The following is a 20058-nucleotide window of genomic DNA, read 5'->3' on the forward strand; positions in this document are numbered from 1 at the left end:
TATCTGTGAACAAACTTAGGTTCAGATTCAATTCAAAATCAGGCAGGACGTCTAGAATTGATAGCATGGTCTAGGCAAGAGAGACGGCAGGTTGGCAAATCTTCAAGTGGAACTGTGTCAGATTTAATGGGCTGGGTAGAGACTTTAAGAGAAAAGAGACAGAGATCCTTTCTGAATCTGCTAAAGGGATGAAGCCAGCAGAGAGAGAACAGAGCCCTAGAACGGCAAGTGGTTGGTAGAATGAACCAGATTCCGCCCTCCCCAAATTAAAAAAAAAAAAAAAAAAAAGTGTTTATGCAATCTCTGGGGAATATGTAAGGCAAGGCATTTTAGGGAATGCCGCGAAGTCCATACAAGACAGAAACCACAAGTGAGTGCTAGCACTAACAAAGGGTCGTTTAAAGGATTTATCACTTCTGACCAAAAAAGGTTTAGTAACTCCATTAGAGGATTGGAGGGAACCAGAACATGGACACCCCACACCTTAGTAAGAGAGGATTCCATTTTATGTCCAGAAACACAGTCACCGTTGATACTAATCGCCGATCCTCCCCATCACTGAATGCCTTTGGTGGAATGGAGAGCCCATGGTTGGCAATTGCCCATAGTGCTTTACTCTTGTCTCTTTCAGTGTTCAAGACTGAATCGGCTGACAACTTCAGAATAATTTCTTACAGTCCTGCCTTATTTCTCTTATATTCTCCTTGCCCCAATGGTCTCTAGGCTACACAAGAATGTGATGACCATCCAGAAAATGAAGGGTTACAATCTTGAAATGTAAGCTCCAAAGCATGATTTCCTCAGCCTCCCTACAGCCTCCCAGGAACAACTGGGAGTGCCATCAAAACCAAGGTCTCTCTCAACAGAGATATGAGCTTCCAAATATGAGGAACCAAATGTGCTTCTCTGAAAGTTGCAGTGTTAGTAGACATGACTTAGATACATGCAGAGTCCTATTATGTGGTAGCTCTCCCTGGAGGGAGAATAAGAGGGCAAAATGGCTCAAGCATTGGGGAATCCCCAGTGGATTCCATGAGTTCTATTCTTTGGGCTAAACTGGGCATTTAGAGCGGAGGATCATCCCTCTGTGACTTCAGATCAGATCCCAGACGGTACCTGTAAATCAGCAAGTCAACAGAAATGTGTTCTAAGACCCATTAAGTGCTCCAATAGTTCATTTACAGCTTCTCATCAGGAACAAACAAAAAAAATTGGTTTTAGAAGGCTAAAGAGCTGACTTCTTGAGAAACAGAGTCTTGTCTTTCCACTGCTATCCTTAATGACTCATGTCACCAAGAAGGATCTCTCCCATTAAAAAATCATTTCCAAAATGTAACCATCCTGGTCCGGATGCATAGATGATTTTTGTTTTATTCGGATCCCAATCAGCAACGCTGAGTGTCACCGGCACAACCCAATACTCTTATACGTGTTGTGACAGCCCCCAGGCTGTAGTTTGAACTTCATGTTTCTTGGGTCCTGCTTAAGGTCTTTAACGCCACCCCCTTTCTCTGGGGTACAAAAAAACTGTCCGATTCTCATTTTTAGGAAACAATGATCCCCAATAACCATAACTACCTTTTCTTGCTGCGATCTAGGTGGGGCATGTTCTTTGCCCAGATCATGTGTCAGAGAGTTACAGTGGTTCCTGCCAAATTGCTCCTTGATCTTAAGTATGGTGAGGGTGGGGAGAGGGCTGTCAAATAAGATCGACTGATCTTGTAATCTGGTTGTGTTTGTGTGTTAATAATACGAGATTTTTTTTTTATCCCCAAGACCTTAAGGTTTCGTTTGGGAGAAAAGCGTGTGGTGTTGCTGCCATCTAGTGTCAAGCTTTCCTTGTTGGGTGTTGCAGAGAAATTGGTGGTCCCTTAGTTGATCCGAGGACCCCTACTTGTTTTTAGAAAGCCCCTCTGGCCCCCTTCATGTAATCAGGCTGTAGATGAAGGCCATGATTATGTTCCTAGGAGCTCTTTCCCCCTTTGATTGTTAAGTGGATGTGAAATCCTTGATTTATATCACAATTCTAATGCCAGTTATTTAGAGCAGCATTAACCGAATGGGATTAGAGTTAAGTCAGGTACCGTGGGGAATTCACACCAGGCAGATTTGTGACCACTTTTCTGTTTTGGCCTGCACTGTCTGGCACGTCGTGCTTTCGCATTGAGGTGTTTTGTTGTTTTGCTTTGTTTTGTTTTGTTTTGTTTTGTTTTGTTTTGTTCTCCCAGCCGTAGGCATACTACTGTCTTAATTCTCGGGCTTCTGGCTAAGCAGTAATAGCGATATTTTTGGCACTCAGCAACGGGAGTTGAGCAGGTAAAAACTACCTGGTTAAGACTCAGGTGGTGAGACGGCAACAGAAACCTCTGAAAGTATTGTAAATGAAGAGGGAGAGCGGTTTTAAGTGAAACGGCCTGAGGAGGGGACAGAAAATCGGAACAGGATACCTGAGATAAAATGAGGAATTAAAAACTTTGCACAAATGAGAATGCTAATTCGCCAGAAAAGCGACGCATGCATGAAAATCTTAGAGAATACAGTATGCGGTCGTGAATGCTAAGCGGGTCACTGTTTGGCTTTTTTAATGTCACGGACTGAAATGTGAGGGGTGACTATGGAACTGGGTAAATGGTCAGTATTAGAGCCACAGGATTCCTGTTTCCCTAAATGCAATGCCTATCTTGGAGGAGCAAGAAATATGGATGCTCAAGGAATTAAAGCAGAAGTCAGAACAATTACTGATAGTTTGCAGACGCCTTTTATACATAATCTCCTCAGTAACATGGCTGACATGATCACCACCCCCGCCCCTTGTGAGGAGGAGGAAAGGGGGGGGGGGTCTTTCAGGAATCACGTGACTTTATAGGAGGTCACATCTAACTAAGGACCAGATGGTGACTAACACTCAGCCTTTCACTACATCAACATTTACAAACCATGTCTACTCCCCACCCCCCTGCCGCCCACACTGAGTAGCACCCAAGCCTGGGCTCCAGTGCTCTCACAAATGGGCCTCTCCGCTCCTGTGGTTGCTTTATGAAAGAACAGAGCCAGGCATCTATAGAACACTCTGCTCAATATCGGCAGACTACACATTCTTTTCAAGTGTGCGTAGAGCATTCTCCAAGATAGACTGTTTGCTAGGCCATAAAAAAAAAAAATTAAAAAAAAACAGATCCTGTGACTATTTGCAAACTATTTACTCATATAAATCTTGATTTTTAAAACTATGCTCATTGCATGGTTTGAAAATAAGTTGAGTACTTTTCAATGTTTTTTAACAAAAGGACGCCCTTAACTACATGTATGTGTGTATATAAACATACCTATGTATATATGTGTATGTATATGGAGATTACTTTCGCTTTGTTAATGACATATAAACAGAAGACAGATGAATGGTATTAGGATGTAGGGGACTAAGATGTGTTAAATCAATCTGAGAAGACAAACCATGCTATAAGTGATCCACTGGGAAGGAGGAGAAAATTGTGAATTCTCTTCTTTCACAAACAGGTAGCCAAATTAAAGAGGCCTAAAATGCAGGCTTCTGTGTGCCTCAAAATGGCACAGAAGGCTTGTTGAAGCACAGATTTCTGACCCCAATCGTGGTGCTTCTGATTCAGCCTGTCTGGGATGGGGCCCAAGAATTTACATTTCTTACAAGTTTCTAGGTGACACCGGTGCATGCTGGGACCATTTTTGGGAACCATTGGTATGGGGGTTTAGTTTGTGGTCACAATGTCATGCTTTAAATCCCAGATCTGCCACTTTCTAAACAGGGGACATTAAAAACCACCTAATCTAAGTTTGATCATCTGAAAATACATCAAATGATACTTACCTCATAGTCCTGTTGGAAAGTTAACAACAGTTGACATATAGCACAATGATCAAAAAAATATGATTTTCCTTTTCTATCCAGTCAACCTCTGAAGGAGGAGGGAAGAAAACAACCCAGATGGAGAAAGGCTTACCCATCTGCTCTGATCCACATTTTAGGAGTGGCAAAGTGGATTTTGGTAGTGAAAAAGGAACGCATTCAGTCAACATCCCCCAGATTGTCTCAAGGTGAATCCCACAAGAATCCATGCGGGGAAAACCACAGGCCTTATTGACTATGACTTTTAAGATCAGCTTGAAAGGCTGCTTCGCACCTGGCTCTTTCCCAAGGCTTGCAGAACACCAGCAAGCTTGAAAAACCTCAGTCCGGAACTAGGTGACATGACCTTCTGAATGTTCATTAATAATGCTTTCTTCTTGCACTAAAACAAACCTAGGGCAGAGATGCTTTTAATAGCTACCAGCACGGTCTAATACTGAGGTCATTAGATCAGCAAGGAGAGATTTGGTTGCTTCTCCAGGTCTCGATACTGTTGTGAAAACACAACCAAAAGTTTATCTAGCTTTAGGGACAGTTGCCTAGCAGGTGACTTTTTCCAGAGACTTCCGCAGATAGCCATTCTCCAAAGAGATGAACTTTTAGAAGGGCTGAACATTTTCTCTAGCTTGATGCTTTTGGCAAAACTACCTCCCTTCTGAGACTCAATTTCTTCAGCTAGAAAAGAGAGTTTGGGTTCATATTTACGCTAACTCTCAAGTTCTGATTCTTCCTTTCTTATCCTACTTTTAGCATTTTCCTCTTCTTCAGGTAACTATATAATGACAAGTGTTTATGTGTCTCTTGTTAGGTTCAGGGAGTAAAGGAAAAGCATTCTAAAATTATAATATAAAAATAATCTGTTTAGGGGCGCCTGGGTGGCGCAGTCGGTTAAGCGCCCGACTTCAACCAGGTCATGATCTCGTGGTCCGGGAGTTCGAGCCCCGCGTCGGGCTCTGGGCTGATGGCTCGGAGCCTGGAGCCTGTTTCCGATTCTGTGTCTCCCTCTCTCTCTGCCCCTCCCCCGTTCATGCTCTGTCTCTCTCTGTCCCAAAAATAAATAAAAAAACGTTGAAAAAAAATTAAAAAAAATAAATAAAAAATAATCTGTTTATCAGAATGACCTGCAAAGAAGCAGTCACAACACACACACACACACACACACACACACACACACCTCTGCAGCAACTTTCCAGTATAAATTGTTGCATTTGTCTTCAGGTATGAACTGGGACTGTTCTGATTTTTCTATGTTCTTTCTTTAAAAATTTTTTTTTCAACGTTTATTTATTTTTGGGACAGAGAGAGACAGAGCATGAACGGGGGAGGGGCAGAGAGAGAGGGAGACACAGAATCGGAAACAGGCTCCAGGCTCCGAGCCATCAGCCCGACGCGGGGCTCGAACTCACGGACCGCGAGATCGTGACCTGGCTGAAGTCGGACGCCCAACCGACTGCGCCACCCAGGCGCCCCCTATGTTCTTTCTAAAAAGTCGGTGGTTGTACAGTAATCACAAAGCTGGAAATAATCATTTTGCTCGAAAATGTCTTACATTCAGACATCAGGAGGAGACAGTGACACCATCCACTGTGTTGTATCAATCCATCTTGCTTGTGGTGACTGATATCCTCATATTGAGAAAGCATCGAATTAAAATGTTTCATTTGCCTGTTTTTAAAACACATGGAGAACAGCCATGGAACCATGGCTCCATTTGAAAAATGGGGATTCTGATACCGGTGGGCTTTCATTCCACCTGTGATCGTGTAGCATGTCCTCATTCTGCCAGATTGACTGTATTAGAGAGGAGGTCCTGGGATGAGCATTAAAGGTGCCAGGAATTGAGGTTGAACGTGCTTGGTCTTCTTCTCCTCCTTCTCCCTTCAAATACTTTGGGAAGAATATGACTGAGCAGTGGTGGGAGCAGGGGGGTGAAGAAGGGTGTGATAAAAATCTCCTCATAAAAGAGACACAGACTGTTCTAGAATATTTCCATCGTGCTTCCTCTGCCTACCCAGGAGTTCCGTCCCTCCACTCCTTGCCCGTTTCTCTTTGACCTCAAGGATAGACAAAGTGTATGATTACCTGTATATTTTATATGTCAACTGTCCAAATCCCTTTGAATTTCAGTATGTCTAAAATGTCACTAGCAGAGTCTCGTCCTTTGAAGCTTGGAGGCTTTTTGGTATTCCCGAACACCCCAAGAGGCAAAGATACTCGTATGAATTTTGAGTTGTCATAGTCAACTCTTACGAACTAGCCTGACCTTTCACTGAGAAAGCAAAATCCCTGGAGATTTGGGCAAAGTATGGTAGTAAAGGCAAAGAAACATGTTCAGAAAGGCATCGCATGATCAAGGACTGATAAGGCCACCATCACTGGTTACCTTAGAAGTCCTGTTTCTTCCATCTGGCTGTAGGTCAACATTCTGTAAGTGGAGAATGTGTTCTCCCCACACATTCCTGGTGTGGGGAGAACACGAGTCTTCACTGAGGTGATGTCCTAAATTCTTCCATTTCCTAGCTGGTTGATCTTGTGCAGTTACTCAAGGACATCAACTGCTCGGTCCCTAAAAGAATGTCTACTTTTTTCTTAAGATTGCTGTGAGAAGTAATTGAGATGCTATATAAAAATACTAAGTTAGAACTTGAGGAGAAAAAAAAAGCAAGTTTATCTCCCTTTGTCCTCATTCTTTTTAGTTCTGCCTTTGAGTTTAAATATGTTTTCATATTTTTTTTTCCTGAGGGATTGTCCTTCCTTACTTATTGATTGAAATGAGATCCCTCTAAAATATTTCCTGAAACTATAGATACAAAATCTTTCCTATTGGAAAAGCTTCTAGAAAAAGCAATAGTTGTCATCCTTGGAATTACCACAAAACAGTTCATTCTTAGCTTATTCCATTTAAATGCGGAGCAGAGCTATAGTATGATCTAAAATAGTAGGTGATTGCTACATCAACAGCAGTAGCAATAATATAATTTATGCTGAGCTTCTGAAATGTGTAGGATTCTGCGATCGGTGCATAATACAAAGAGGTATCAGGCATGGTTCCTATTGGGATCATCAGAAGAAGAGAGAAGGTGCCCCCATAACACACCTACTATGTGTCAAGTATGTGCTTATGTAGAAAGGTAGACTCCAGGTGATTAATGAACATATCCTGGCTCACATAAGTAATTATCAGGAACCGGACGGAAACTCAAGTATGAGGTCCAGGCTTTTTTCATGACATCCTGATGCATCTGGGGTTGGTACTGAAGGTTTTCTGATATGTCAAGGTTTTGGGTGACCCAGGAGGAGAGATGGGATTTCCACACCGATGGAAAAAAGAGAATTCTAGGGGAGGGCACAACACATATGAACAGGCTTAGAGGGGTATATACATAATGAATCAGAAGATGTTTTACTTTTTTTTTTTTTTTTTTGAGCATGGACCCAGGTTTGGGAATCCTACCGTGAATGTGTATTTACAGACTATGGATCATTTGATTACAGGCAAGGTCACCCAGATTGTGCTGTGTCAGAGGGGAAGGTGCTAAATGCAGTCCATGACATGGTAAATGACCTGGGGATGGGAGAAGCCTATTCCTGACACAACTCCAGCTGCCCCTCCTGGATTGCCACATGAAGCCATTCCCACAGATCCCTACTTCCATTAGAAACACAGTGTGCCCAGCCTCAATCGCAAACAGTGTTAGCAAGAGGCTGACAAGCCCTTGGGCACTCGATGGAAAAATGACTACTAACAGCCGCTATTGTCTCTCCCCAGGACTTTACTACCCCCTGCCCAACATTACCTTATTTGTAAATGGAACTAATCAATGGAACTGATCTATCCAAAGGCAATCAAGGGCCCTATGTGTTTATGTAAGTATTGTCCGTCTCTGAAACTATGCTCTACGGTATAAGATTGACATTTGTTTAAGCAGATGATGCTCTAAGTTAAATCATAAATATACGGAGAACATTGTATTCAGAAGCCTCGGAAGAAGCTGAAGTGGAGAACTTTGCAGGGATTTGCTAATTGTCTTGAGAACAGCCCCCCTGTGAATCTGGGCTTCCGGAAGGTAAGGAAGCAGGCGGTGGGAGGAGGGCCCCAGGGGGCTAGGAGATAATAGAAATCCGTGCACCAGCACAGTTACCTCTCATTCTACTCCCGTACAGGGCTGTCAGTTCTGATACCAGACTAAAGAAAATGCTGAGTGAGATTGAATTTCCGCGAGAGGAAAACAATAAAAAGATAGATCTTCCTAGCCGGGATTGCTGTGTGGCGGAAATGAGACAGCCACCATTCTGCCGCTCGCTGGGGAAGAGACCCAGGAGGACAGTAAGACCAGCCATCTTGCTCATACAGAGGACACTGCCTTGTTCTCAGGAAGTGTAGAGGGCCCAGCAATGCCTTGGATACTTGGGGGACATTTGTATTGGATCTTTGGATTAAGACATGCAGGATCCAGTCTCCCTGTGACTGTCGTCACTCTCCATCTAGGTTGAGGGTCTGTTCTTCTCATGACGGTGCTGACACGTTAACCAGAGCAGCAGAGAGTGACCCCTCGGTTAGAGTATCTGTCCTTCAGTGGACTCCCCCACAATGGGAAGCTGAAGCGTTTTCACCTCGGTGCAGACTCACCGTCAGCAAGTGGACACCCCAGTCAACGCAGGGCCTCTGTCGCCCTTCCTGAGCTCACTAGGACGATCGACGCCAAGAAGTAATCAGTGGTAATCTGGCAGGGGAGTGCTAAATCTACACTCAGAGGCACACGATTCCTTTAAGACACGGAGCATCCCTGGAAATAGACAGGGATTCCCTAAGAAGCAGGTCAGCTGTGTATGGCATGCGGTGGGATTCCCTAGAGCCTGGCCTGTTCTCAGGGACCTTGAGCATTAGAGCTGCCATTACAGGATGGATGCAAGCCCAGATCTAGGATGCTGGTGGGGAATGCAGTGCCAAACACTGGAGAGCACTGGGAAGGACACGTTGGAACCATGCTTACACGTGTTCTAGGAGAATGGCCGTCCATAGGCCCTGAGGATAGGTATTACGTCCATCTAAACAGTAATTACATGGATCTCAAAGACACATCCCCACGGGACAGTCCTCAAATGGGAGTAGAAATTGGAATCTGTAGCTCAGGCCTGTGACCTCGCACCAAAGGTAATGAAAAAACTTTTGCATGTCCATTAAGAGATTTTTGTATCAGTCTCCCCGATAGTTTGGAGAATTGAGCAATTTGTCACTGGAATCATTTTCAAAGAAGCTTTTCGGGAGCGATTCAGAGTTTATCTCTGCACTGACTTATTCCTCTTTCCTCTCACCTCTGTTTATGAAGCTAATTCAGATCAGAGTGAGCAGCTTGATATTGGGGGCTCTCAGGAAATTAACTGAAGGGGATTTCAAGTGCATGCAGAAGTTGAGTTGGGGGGACTACTGTTGACGTCAGATGGACCCAGGCCCCCAATATTGCAATGCTTACCAACAAGCCTTGCAGCAGAAAATAAGTAGACACTTCTATTTTCAGTCAGGAGACACCCCTCAATTTAGCCAGATGCTCTGATTAGACCCAAATCCATGAATTTGCTTCAAATTCCAAGAGTGTGTTCCCAGTCATGACAAGTGTGACAACTCACGCGCATGCACGTGTGAATGTGAACCCACAGGCTCCGAGTTACAAATGCCAACTGTGTCTTTGTTAGTGAAAGGGCAAAATCTTTTGCAAACAGCATCTATTACGACAGTGCTCTTCTGATATCGGCTCAGGTCATGATCTTGGGGTTGGTGAGTTGGGCTCTGTGCTGACCATGCGGAAACTGCCTGGGATTCTCTCTCTCTCTCTGTCTCTCTCTCTCCCTCCCTCCTTCCCTCTCTCCCTCTTCCTCCTCCTTCTCCCCCTTCTCCTCCCCTCCTTGCTGTCTCAAAATAAAGAAACAAACAGTAAATAAATAAATGGAATATTCCAGCAGCTGAGTGGAACATGTGATTAGAGACTCTGGAGGAAGAACCTTGGCTTCAGCCTGCTTTTGGGTAGAGCTGGTGTCACGGAAAGGTAGAGGCGGAAGGAAATGAATGCAGAGTAAGCCAGTCCAGCTCCAAATTCTCCCTATCCACCAGCCGGCTGTGAGGATTGGGGAAAGTCACTTCCCATTATAAATTTCTTTGGTCTTAATTTCTTAATTTCCTTGCAACAACTAGGCCAATAATATCCGCCCACGTCCCAGGTAATTTTGAGAGCATAGTAAGTACTAGATGGGAGAACACTATTGAAACTTAAAAGGTCAGCACAAATATTTGTTATTATTATTGAGTAGGTCCAGTACCATTAACAAAGAGATGTGGAAATCATTCCCAGCCATTTGTCACTGCAAACATTGAGGTGCGGCCTAGTGTAACCGGGGTGGCCACGATTGTGGCAGTTAAGGAGGTGACAGGGCTAAGCCCGTTTATGAACAAGAAATGCTATAAACTGTCATTGTTTGAAATGAGAAGAAGATGCGATTAGAAGAGGTCACTAGACATCACGCAGCACAGTCCATTCATTCTACACATTGTGCACTTGACCTCATTCAGCCCTCACGGGAGCCTTGGTCATCGGTATGATGATGCTTACATAAAGAAAGGAGACGCGGGGGTCACCACGGACCTGTCTAAGCCACAGCCCCTGCTAGCACGCTGGTGAGTAGACTAAGGTGCTTCTCAAAGGTAGATGTGAAATTAGTACTAGTGGGAAAATGCTAACTCACTGAAACAAAGAATTGTGAACACATTATAAAACATCTTCCTTCAAAATATTAAAAATCCTGGGGCACCTAGGTGGCTCAGTCAGTTAAGCCTCGAACTCTTGATTTCGGCTAAGGTCATGATCCCAAGGATCCAAACCCATTGGGATTCTCTCTCTCTCTCTCTCTCTCTCTCTCTCTCTCTCTCTCTCTGTCTCTCTCTCTCTCCCTCCCTCCTTGCCTCCTCCCCTCCCTCCCTCTCTCCCTCTCTATCCTTTCCCATCCCCACCCCTGACACTCACTCTCTCTCAAAATGAATAACATTTAAAAACATTTAAAAAATAGTGAAATTCCTAATCATTTCAGAAAATTTTCCAGATGGGCAAGTGAAGTTGAGATTTTTAATACCACAGGGAAGGGATTTTAACCTGGGTCTATGCACTGTTTTCAGGTGATTAGATGATCACTCAAATAATTTGTAAGTGTGTACGTGTGTGTGTGTGTGTATTGTGTGTTTATGTGTTGTATTTGTTTTTTTTTTTGCAGAGAACAGTCCATGGCCCCCCAAATGCCCCCCCCCTTCCAATACAAATAATTTCTTCAGTTAGAAATAAAGCAGGTGGGGGTGCCTGGGTGGCTCAGTCAGTTGAGCGTCCGACTTCAGCTCAGGTCATGATCTCACGGTTCATGAGTTCAAGCCCCGCATCAGGCTCTGTGCTGACAGCTCAGAGCCTGGAGCCTGCTTCCAATTCCATGTCTCCCTTTCTCTCTGTTCCTCTCCCCCTCACACTCTGTCTCTTCCTCTGAAGAATAAATAAACGTTAAAAAAATTAGAAATAAAGCAGGTAGAGAAGTTCGTCTCACCTCGTAACATGCTTGGTTCGTGTTGCAAAATGAAATGTGCAGAACTATGGCAAAGAGTGCATGCCACTGTTAGCGAGGGAACAGCCTGAGAAGGCAGCAGAGAGAATTACTGCCTTCCTCCCGTCCCCTTCCAGTTTGTTGATTTAATCCCTTTTGCCTGCCAGGACAAGAAGTTCCTTTATCACAATTCTGGAGCTTGGTACAGTCTAGCTTGAAATGTCAAAGTGACTGAGCTTCCATCACTTTTATTAGGAAACGGCTCTCCCGCCTGGAACATCATGTGGGGGAAGTGGGCACCGGATAGTCTGAGATCTGCTTTCCTCAGTTTTAGCAAAGGCACGAAGCCCTGGGGGAATGGCCCCCTCACCCCCCTTGAGTCTCCCCTACACTCTCTGGGCCCAGTGGCTCTGAACCATGGGGACGGGGGGGTGTGTGTGCTGGGGGGACCCCATGGTCGATACAGAGAAACAGTGGCACTCTCTCACTTCAGGCTGCTACAACCTCAATACCATAAACTGTGTAGCTGTTAACAAAACAACGGAGACTTACTTCCCACACTTCAGAGGCTGGAGGAGCCAAGATCACGGCATCATTAGGCGTCTGATGAAGGTCATTTTCTCACCACTTCCTCGCATGCTGGGAGGGGCAAGGGAGCTCTGTGGGGTCTGTTTTATAAAAGCGCTAACCTCATTTATGAAGGCTTCACCCTCATGGCGTATTCTCACCTCCCCAAAGCCCCACCTCCTAAGACGGTCACCTTGGGAATCGGCATTTCAGCACAGGAATCTGGGGAAGACACACTCTTTCGGTCTATAGCAACCACCACAAAAGCCTAATGTTCAGGAAAGACTAAGAAGCCAAACGTGGGGGAAAAAACACGAACCAAAGCACCTTCTGTCGCAAAGCCCACTTACGAGATGTACTTCCGTACTTCCAAGAGCACCGTAGCTTTTTTGCCCTTTTCCTCTAACCTTTTCCCTCTCAGTGCAAGACTTACTAGACTTTGCTGTCCCCCTCAAGCTCACCATCTTTGTCATTATTTTGTAACTCCTTTGCATTTTCTTTTATTTATTTATTTATTTATTTATTTATTTAGAGAGAGAGAGAGAGAGAGAGAGAGAGAGAGAGAGAGAGAGAAGGGACAGAGACAGGGAAAGAGAGAGAATCCCAAGCAGGCTCTGCACTGACAGCGTGGGGCCCAAGGTGGAGTTTGAACTCACAAACCATGAGATCATGACCTGAGTGGAAACCAAGGGTTGGCTGCTTACCTGACTGAGCCACGGCCCCTCCTTTGCATCTTCTAGTCCCTCCCTGCCGTCCCCAAGGCCTCCCCTGCAGGACAGTCCTTCCCAGCAGCCCGGGTAGTGAGGTAGTCCAATATGTAAAAACTGGGAACCAGGCTCTGGGGAAACCTGTTGACCTTTCCTTGAGCCCCATAGTCTCTGGACACAGTGACCGTGCAGAGACGCCTTCTGCCTTTTGTGTTTCAGGAAACACCTGTGGCAAAGGGCTGCCTTCCCTTGTCCAACTTAGTAAGATTCAGAAAGGCCGCTTGCGGGCCTATGACAAGGCCAGACACATCCCTCCAAACTTCCTTCTGTTCTTCTCATATAAGCATAGCTGAACTGTTGCCCGCTGAGCAAGCCAATAAAACACCTGCTCTCGGGGCGCCTGGGTGGCGCCGTCGGTTAAGCGTCCGACTTCAGCCAGGTCACCATCTCGCGGTCCGTGAGTTCGAGCCCCGCGTCGGGCTCTGGGCTGATGGCTCAGAGCCTGGAGCCTCTTTCCGATTCTGTGTCTCCCTCTCTCTCTGCCCCTCCCCCGTTCATGCTCTGTCTCTCTGTCCCAAAAATAAATAAACTTTGAAAAAAAAATTAAAAAAAAGAAAACACCTGCTCTCCTGAACCTGCCGGCCGTTAGCCATGGCTCTCAGCCCCACGGGCTGCAGGACTGGGGCACACCGGGGCACTGGCACCTAGAACAGACCCCGCCCCTCCGGGAAAACCCTTCCAGAACCGGAAGTGCACCACCTGGCCAACCCTGCTCATTGTCTGCCACTCCATGAATTCTGGCAGGGCGCATCCTTCCCATGGCAGGTGCCCGGTTCCACCGGATCTGGGAGACACCTGCACATCTCCAGGCCTGAACGTTCCTCCCGATGCCCCAGTCTCTTCGGTCAAGTCTCTCGTCACCTGAGCCTGCATTTGTGGTTCTGTGGCAGGATGGGCGGGGCCGAGTCCTCACGGGTAGTTCGCAAGCTCTATGACGTTAGCTCTCCTCTGAGGACACTAACCAGTTTCCGTCTGGAACCTTCCTGCTCTCTCCTGAGATGTTTTTATTTTGGGAAATACGAGCCTGCATCACCCGTTTTCCCCAAGACGCGACCCTACTCATTTTCAGGTTGGCTCATTTTGAGATTTTTTTTCTTCCCTGTTAATAGGGCGTGCCCTTCCTATCATTACAGAAGTTTCCATCTGCCTTTAAATCTTTCGTTCAAATGTTATTTTGCCAAAATTTCTCCAACAAGCTGCTCATTCGCAGACAACTGATGACATTTTTAACACTTATTTATTTTTGAGACAGAGAGAGACAGAGCATGAACGGGGGAGGGGCAGAGAGCCATTTTTAATTAAGCAAATAATAATTAAACCAAAGAAACAAATAGTGACGCTTCTGGAGAGCTCCCTAAGCAAAATCTTTCTAAACCTAATTCCCATCCACAAATGTGTCTATAATTACCCAACGAATTTTAGAGTCATGAAACTGTACTTAGACCACATTATTTAAATGAGTTCTATTATTTTATAAAACTCTATAGCGTGGCCTTACAAACATGTGTACTTAAAATTTGCTTCCAGGTAATTGCAGATTCACACGCCACTGTGAGAAATGATCTAGAGAGAGCATCCTTTTCTACTTTGCTCCCCATTTCTGCCAACAGAAACACTTTGCATGCTACAGTAAAACATCACAACCTGGATACTGACAGTGATGTGGTCACTGGTCTTATTCAGATTCTCCAAGCTTTCCTGGCACTTGTTTGCGAGTTCCATAAAACGCATCATGCATTCACCACCACAGTTGGGAAACTGAATCGATACCACAGAGGTTGCTGGCATTGGCCAGTGCAACCATCTCCTATTTTAAAATGTACCAAAGACTTGTTTTCTAGAGGCACGGTGCGACAAACAGACCTAGAAATGATGGTCATGATGGATGAAATATATTCTCATGGATTTCTAGAAATAGGAGGCCCCTGTAGGGCCACATCGGGAGGCACCGGGGCCAGTCAGCAGCATAGGGAGCAGTGGACTGGAAGCAAGGAACTTCACTGTGGTTTGCACTACAAGGAACAGCGGAGGATGGGGAAGCAGGTGCAGGATGGGCTGGTCTGAATAATTTCAGTGGGCTCAAGGACACAGGGGTCACTGTGAGTTGTCTGCACCTGCCCTGCGGTGAGTGGGGCAGTTGGAGAGTGGCCTGGGGTGTGAGGGCCCAATTAGGGAAGTCTTCAGGGGGTGTGGGGCACTAGATTGGTTGTCTTGCATACAAAGGGTGCATTTAAGCAAGGTGTTTGCTCTCTAGGAGTCTGCTTGCCCTGGAAGTGGCCATCTTTCCAGAGTCAGTAAGGCCTCCCTACGTCAAACCATCAGAAAATGCAGAAAATAACAAGTTATAGTTAACACACCCTCCTTTCTTCTCTCCACTCTTAAACTCTGTCAACCGCTAAGCTGTCATTCTTTCCTAAAACCTTGCCTTTCAAAATGTAATATAAATGGACCCATACAGTACGTAACCTCTGGGGACCGGCTTTTTTTCACTCAGTATTTCTCTGGAGACCCATCCAAGTTGTTGGTGGATCAACAGCGCATTTATTTTTATTGCTAAGTAGTTGTCCATGTTACAGATACATCACAGTTTAGTTAACCATTCACCCGTTGAAGGACATCCGGACTGATTCCGTTTGGGGCTAGAGCGGATCAAGTTGCTATAGAAATCTGTGTTCAGGTTTTGCGTGAACCTATGTTCCATTTATCAACATCCCAGCAAAGGCTTGAGCTGAGTATCAGACGGGGCTGTGATTCTTGTCTCAGGGATGAAACACTGTCTATAACAATCAGGAGGAGAATATTCTATTGCATACAGCCATGTTTCCGCTCTACCTGTGGTGCCTTCCTTCTACTCCAAGATTGCTTCTTTTACTCTTTCTTTCCTGTTGGAAGAACGCCCTTTAGCCAGTTTCGACAGGAAGGTCTGCTAGGGACCAATTCTTTTCTTTTTCCCTTATGCGAGAATGTTCTCATTCCCATCTCATTTCTGAGTGACGGTTTCACCAGATACTGAATTTGCAATGGACACAGGAAAAACAAGGTGCTACCTGCTTCCGGCTTCCGTGGTTTCAGACAAGAAATCTGCTGTCCTTCAAACTGCTGTTTCCTGCAGGTAATGCCTCATTTCTGGCGGCAACCTTCAAGATTTTTTTGTCTTGAGTTTTCAAAAAATTATCTAGGACGTGTCTTCCCGCATTCGTGTCTGTGTGTGTATGTGGGGGGTACATCCTATTTGAGGTTTACTCAGCTTCTTGAACCTTTAGATTTGTATGTTTTACCAAATTTGGGGAGTTTTCAGTCACTATTTCTCCCAATACCTTTCTAAATTTTCTATTTTATTTTAGAGAGAGAGAGCACGTGAGTGGGGTAGAGGAGCAGAGGGAGAGGGAGAGGGAGAGGGAGAGGGAGAGGGAGAGGGAGAGGGAGAGGGAGAGGGAGAGGGAGAGAGAATCTTAAGCAGGTGCCATGCTCAGTGTAGAGCCTGACATGTCGCTCGATCTCACAACCCTGGGATCATGACCTGCGTTAAAATCAAGAGTCTGATACCCAACCAACTGAGCCACCCAGGTGCCCTCTCCCAAAACCTTTCAACTGCACGCCCTTCTGTCCTCCTAGGACTTCAAAGAGACAAATGCTGGATATTTCCTTACTGTCCCACAGGCCTGAGGATTTGCTCATTATTTTTCAGCCTAATTCTTCCTTGTGGTTCAGATTGGGTGAATTACTCTAATCTCAGTTCACTGGCTTCATCCTCCATCATTTCTCTACTGTTGGAGCCATCTCTTGAGTTTCTTAACTTCTGCTGATGTGTTTTCCATATTTATATGTCCATTTGTTTTGTTTGTTTTAGTTTATGGATTTATTTTGAGAGAGAGACAGCAAGCAAGCAGGAGAGGGGCAAAGGGAGAGGGAGAGAGAGAATCCCAAGCAGGCTCTGCACTGTCAGCACAGAGCCCAATGCGGGGCTTGAACCCATGAACTGTGAAAATCATGACCTGAGCCGAAAGCAAGAGTTGGATGCTCAATTAATTGAGCTACCCGGGCGCCCCTGTTTTGTTTTGTTTTATAACTTGCAGATATTTGTTGAGATTTTTTTTTTTGCCATTTATTTCAAAATTTGAAAACTGAGGGCAAATGGGCAGGAGCAGAAATTAATACAGAGCTCACAGAGACTCAAAAAGCAACAGCAAAAAAAAAAAAAAAATCACAGTGAGAAAGAGACACGTGACTGAGGGGAAAATGCCAGAGAAAAACATCCTGGCAGAGAAGAGGAGACAGATGCCAAGGAAAACAGTAACAGCCCACAACAGCCTTGATGGAAATGCCTAGAATGCCTTTTTTTTTCATAGAGTTAGTATATAAATTGTTTTTCCATTGAGTTAGTATGTAACAAATTATGAAAACAACACTGTTGAATGTCCACCCATCCTGAGCCCCTGTGTGTTGTGTTGTTTTCTTTTTTTTTTTTAACATTTATTTATTTTTGAGACAGAGAGACAGAGCATGAACGGGGGAGGGGCAGAGAGAGAGGGAGACACAGAATCTGAAACAGGCTCCAGGCTCTGAGCTGTCAGCACAGAGCCTGACGCGGGACTCGAACTCACGGACTGTGAGATCGTGACCTGAGCTGAAGTCGGAGGCTTAACCGACTGAGCCACCCAGGCGCCCCATGTTGTGTTGTTTTCCACCTGGAGCTAGCAGTGAAGGTACACTACTGGTCACCCAGCATATTGGAGCGCCCTCCCAGCATTAATTGGCCCACCTATCCTTCAGGAACCTGACTTCTTCCCTCAGTCCAACTGAATAATTCCTGGTCCATAGGATTTTATGAAAATTGAAAGACATGATAAGTGTAACAAGTTGTATTAAAGCATCTATATTTTAATGCTTCTTGGTGCATGTGAGTCTTGGCTGAGATCGTTCACCGCGAACATTTGCTTTTCGCCTTTCAGTCTGTGCTAAGGGCCTGGGGCTTCCACGGAGACTTTACCTTTCTTTAGGGACATCGGCACGGGTTCCTGGTTTCTGTCTCCTGACGCTACCTGACCCAGTCAACAATTATTTGGCCAAACAGAAACTTAATTTCTTCCTTTTGACCCACAACTTAGTTACAACTGTTTGAATCACATTGCTCCTCAGGTTTGGCACAAGAGTAATTGCTTTCTTGATGCTATTGAAGTGCTTTATTTTAGGTAATAGTAACACCCATCATTTCATGAGTGTTTACTGAGTGCCAAGAACTCTCTATATCTGGGACCTCTTCTAATCCTCACAAAAATCCTTTGAGGTAAATACTTTTATTTCTCTTATATGGAAATATATGTGTCTTGCTCTTGACCTGGCATGTCAATCTGAGGAAAAGAAAGATGAAGCATTTGTAGGACCTAATGACCAGCCAGTGGTGAAGCCAAGCTTTGAACGCCATTGTTCTAATTCCAGAGCTTAAAGTCTCTCAGCTCAGCTCTCCTGCTGATGGAAACAGAGTCAAAGTCTGTCTTAATTCAGATGAAGTATAAATGGGGAGAAATATTTAAGAGGAAACTACCTTCTAGAAGTTTCTAGAGATCTGAAACTATAAATGAAAACTTTCACAGCTGGACAAAAATAAATGTAAAAGATGGAAACATTTTATTCTTTACAATATTCCCATCCATTTAGAAGTGAAATTGAGGCTTTGTGTCAATGGAGAAATAGTCATTATTTGTTATCTCATGGGTTTAACTCTTTCATGAAGTTACAGGATTTACACTATCCACTGAGAAAATCACCCCCCCCCCCCGCCAGTCCCATTATTCTTCCCATACCTTTGGGCAAGAAAATCCCGATGTTCAATATCCACTGTGTAAATTCAAGTTTCACTTTTCTTCAAGTCCTCAGTAGTTTAAGGGTTATTTTCAGACCTTACTACCATGATACCGTGTTTAAAGCTCACGCTTTGCTAGATTGTTCTAAATGGCCCTAACTCTCTCTTCCCTTCTTATCCTTCTACCTACATGAAATCATTTTATACTTTCAGGTACCCTTGTGCACAGAGTTGGTTACACAACAATGTGGTTACCTCTACAAAAGGATTTAGTTTCTAGGTTTTTTCAGTAATGAGTCAATATTGAACACCAATAATTCCACATAAAATTATTTATATTACGTCCTTCACCTATTACTTTGTTGAACTTTCATGTCTAGGTTGTTTGCTGCATATATCCACTGGAATAAATATTTTGTGAAATATATATATGGAAGGAAGAAGACTGGGTCACCGTACATGACCCCATTAGAATCCGCATGGACATGCATTTTGGAAGGGGGCATTGTGGGAGGGGTAGATAGAACATGGTATGTGGTGTGGAACTCAGAAAGGAAGATTATGTTAACGGTCCTGCCATGGATGGAAGTGGTTTTGGGAGGGATGGCAGTTCCAGTGGAGAAAAAAGAGGAGAACAGATAAGGTGTGTTCAGGTACAACCTGCAGAAGACGTGTCCCCTTCTCCGCCATGAACAGAATTTGTTTTGGAAAAAATAACCAGCCATGGAATTTACAAGTTGGAATGGAATCACAAGAAATGATAAGGGATCTTGAACCCTACCTTGAACACAGGCCTATATTCTAAAATCAGGGCCCCACGCAATTTAAGATTCCTATTTGCCAAAGAAACCAATCAAGTCCTGTAAGTGATGGCAGAAGAAGTAAAAGAATGGGAAGATCAGATACCTTAGCTGACTTTTCAGGAATCAGAATGGAAGGTAAGGAGTCAGGAGGACTAGGGAGGCATTTCCGTGTGGAATCGCACACGGGACCACTTTTGAGAAGCCGGCTGGAAGGAAAGCCCTGGGAGCATCAGCAGAGCACTGTCTTCTGTGACCAGTACAGAGAGAAGCCAGGGCAGGCGAGGCCACTCTCCGCCCCCATCTGCTGGGGCTGCCACAGCCGAGTGCCACCGACTGGGGGGCCTTTCAAGCACACAGAGCTGAGTCTCACTGTTCTGGAGCCTAGAGGTCCGGGATCAAGGCACCAGCGTGGCTGGGTCCAGACGGCTGACTTACATGTCCTCTCATGGTGGGAGGGGGAAGGGGTCCGTCTGGGGTCTCTTCCCTGAGGGCACACTAATCCCATTCGTGAGAACCCCACCCTCACGAGGTAGAACCTCCCTGAAGCCCCTCCTCCCGGTATTCACGCTGGGGTTAGAATTTCAAGATATGAATTGGAGGGGGCACCCACATGCAGACCACAGCACCCTCTCCTTCAGCCTGTGGTACATGATGCTCAGG

At 45.0% G+C, this 20058-nt stretch overlaps 1 long non-coding RNA gene across 1 annotated transcript; it reads left to right on the forward strand.

Annotated features, from left to right (window-relative positions):
- Positions 1 to 13752: 13752 nt before the first annotated feature.
- On the forward strand, positions 13753 to 14449 carry LOC109499378. Its single transcript, XR_002156656.2, has 2 exons — positions 13753 to 13861; positions 14320 to 14449. It is a non-coding gene; the product is annotated as an uncharacterized LOC109499378 (long non-coding RNA).
- The last annotated feature ends 5609 nt before the right edge of the window (positions 14450 to 20058 follow it).

This window comes from Felis catus, chromosome B1, assembly GCF_018350175.1.
Source record: "Felis catus isolate Fca126 chromosome B1, F.catus_Fca126_mat1.0, whole genome shotgun sequence".
NCBI lineage: Eukaryota > Metazoa > Chordata > Mammalia > Carnivora > Felidae > Felis > Felis catus.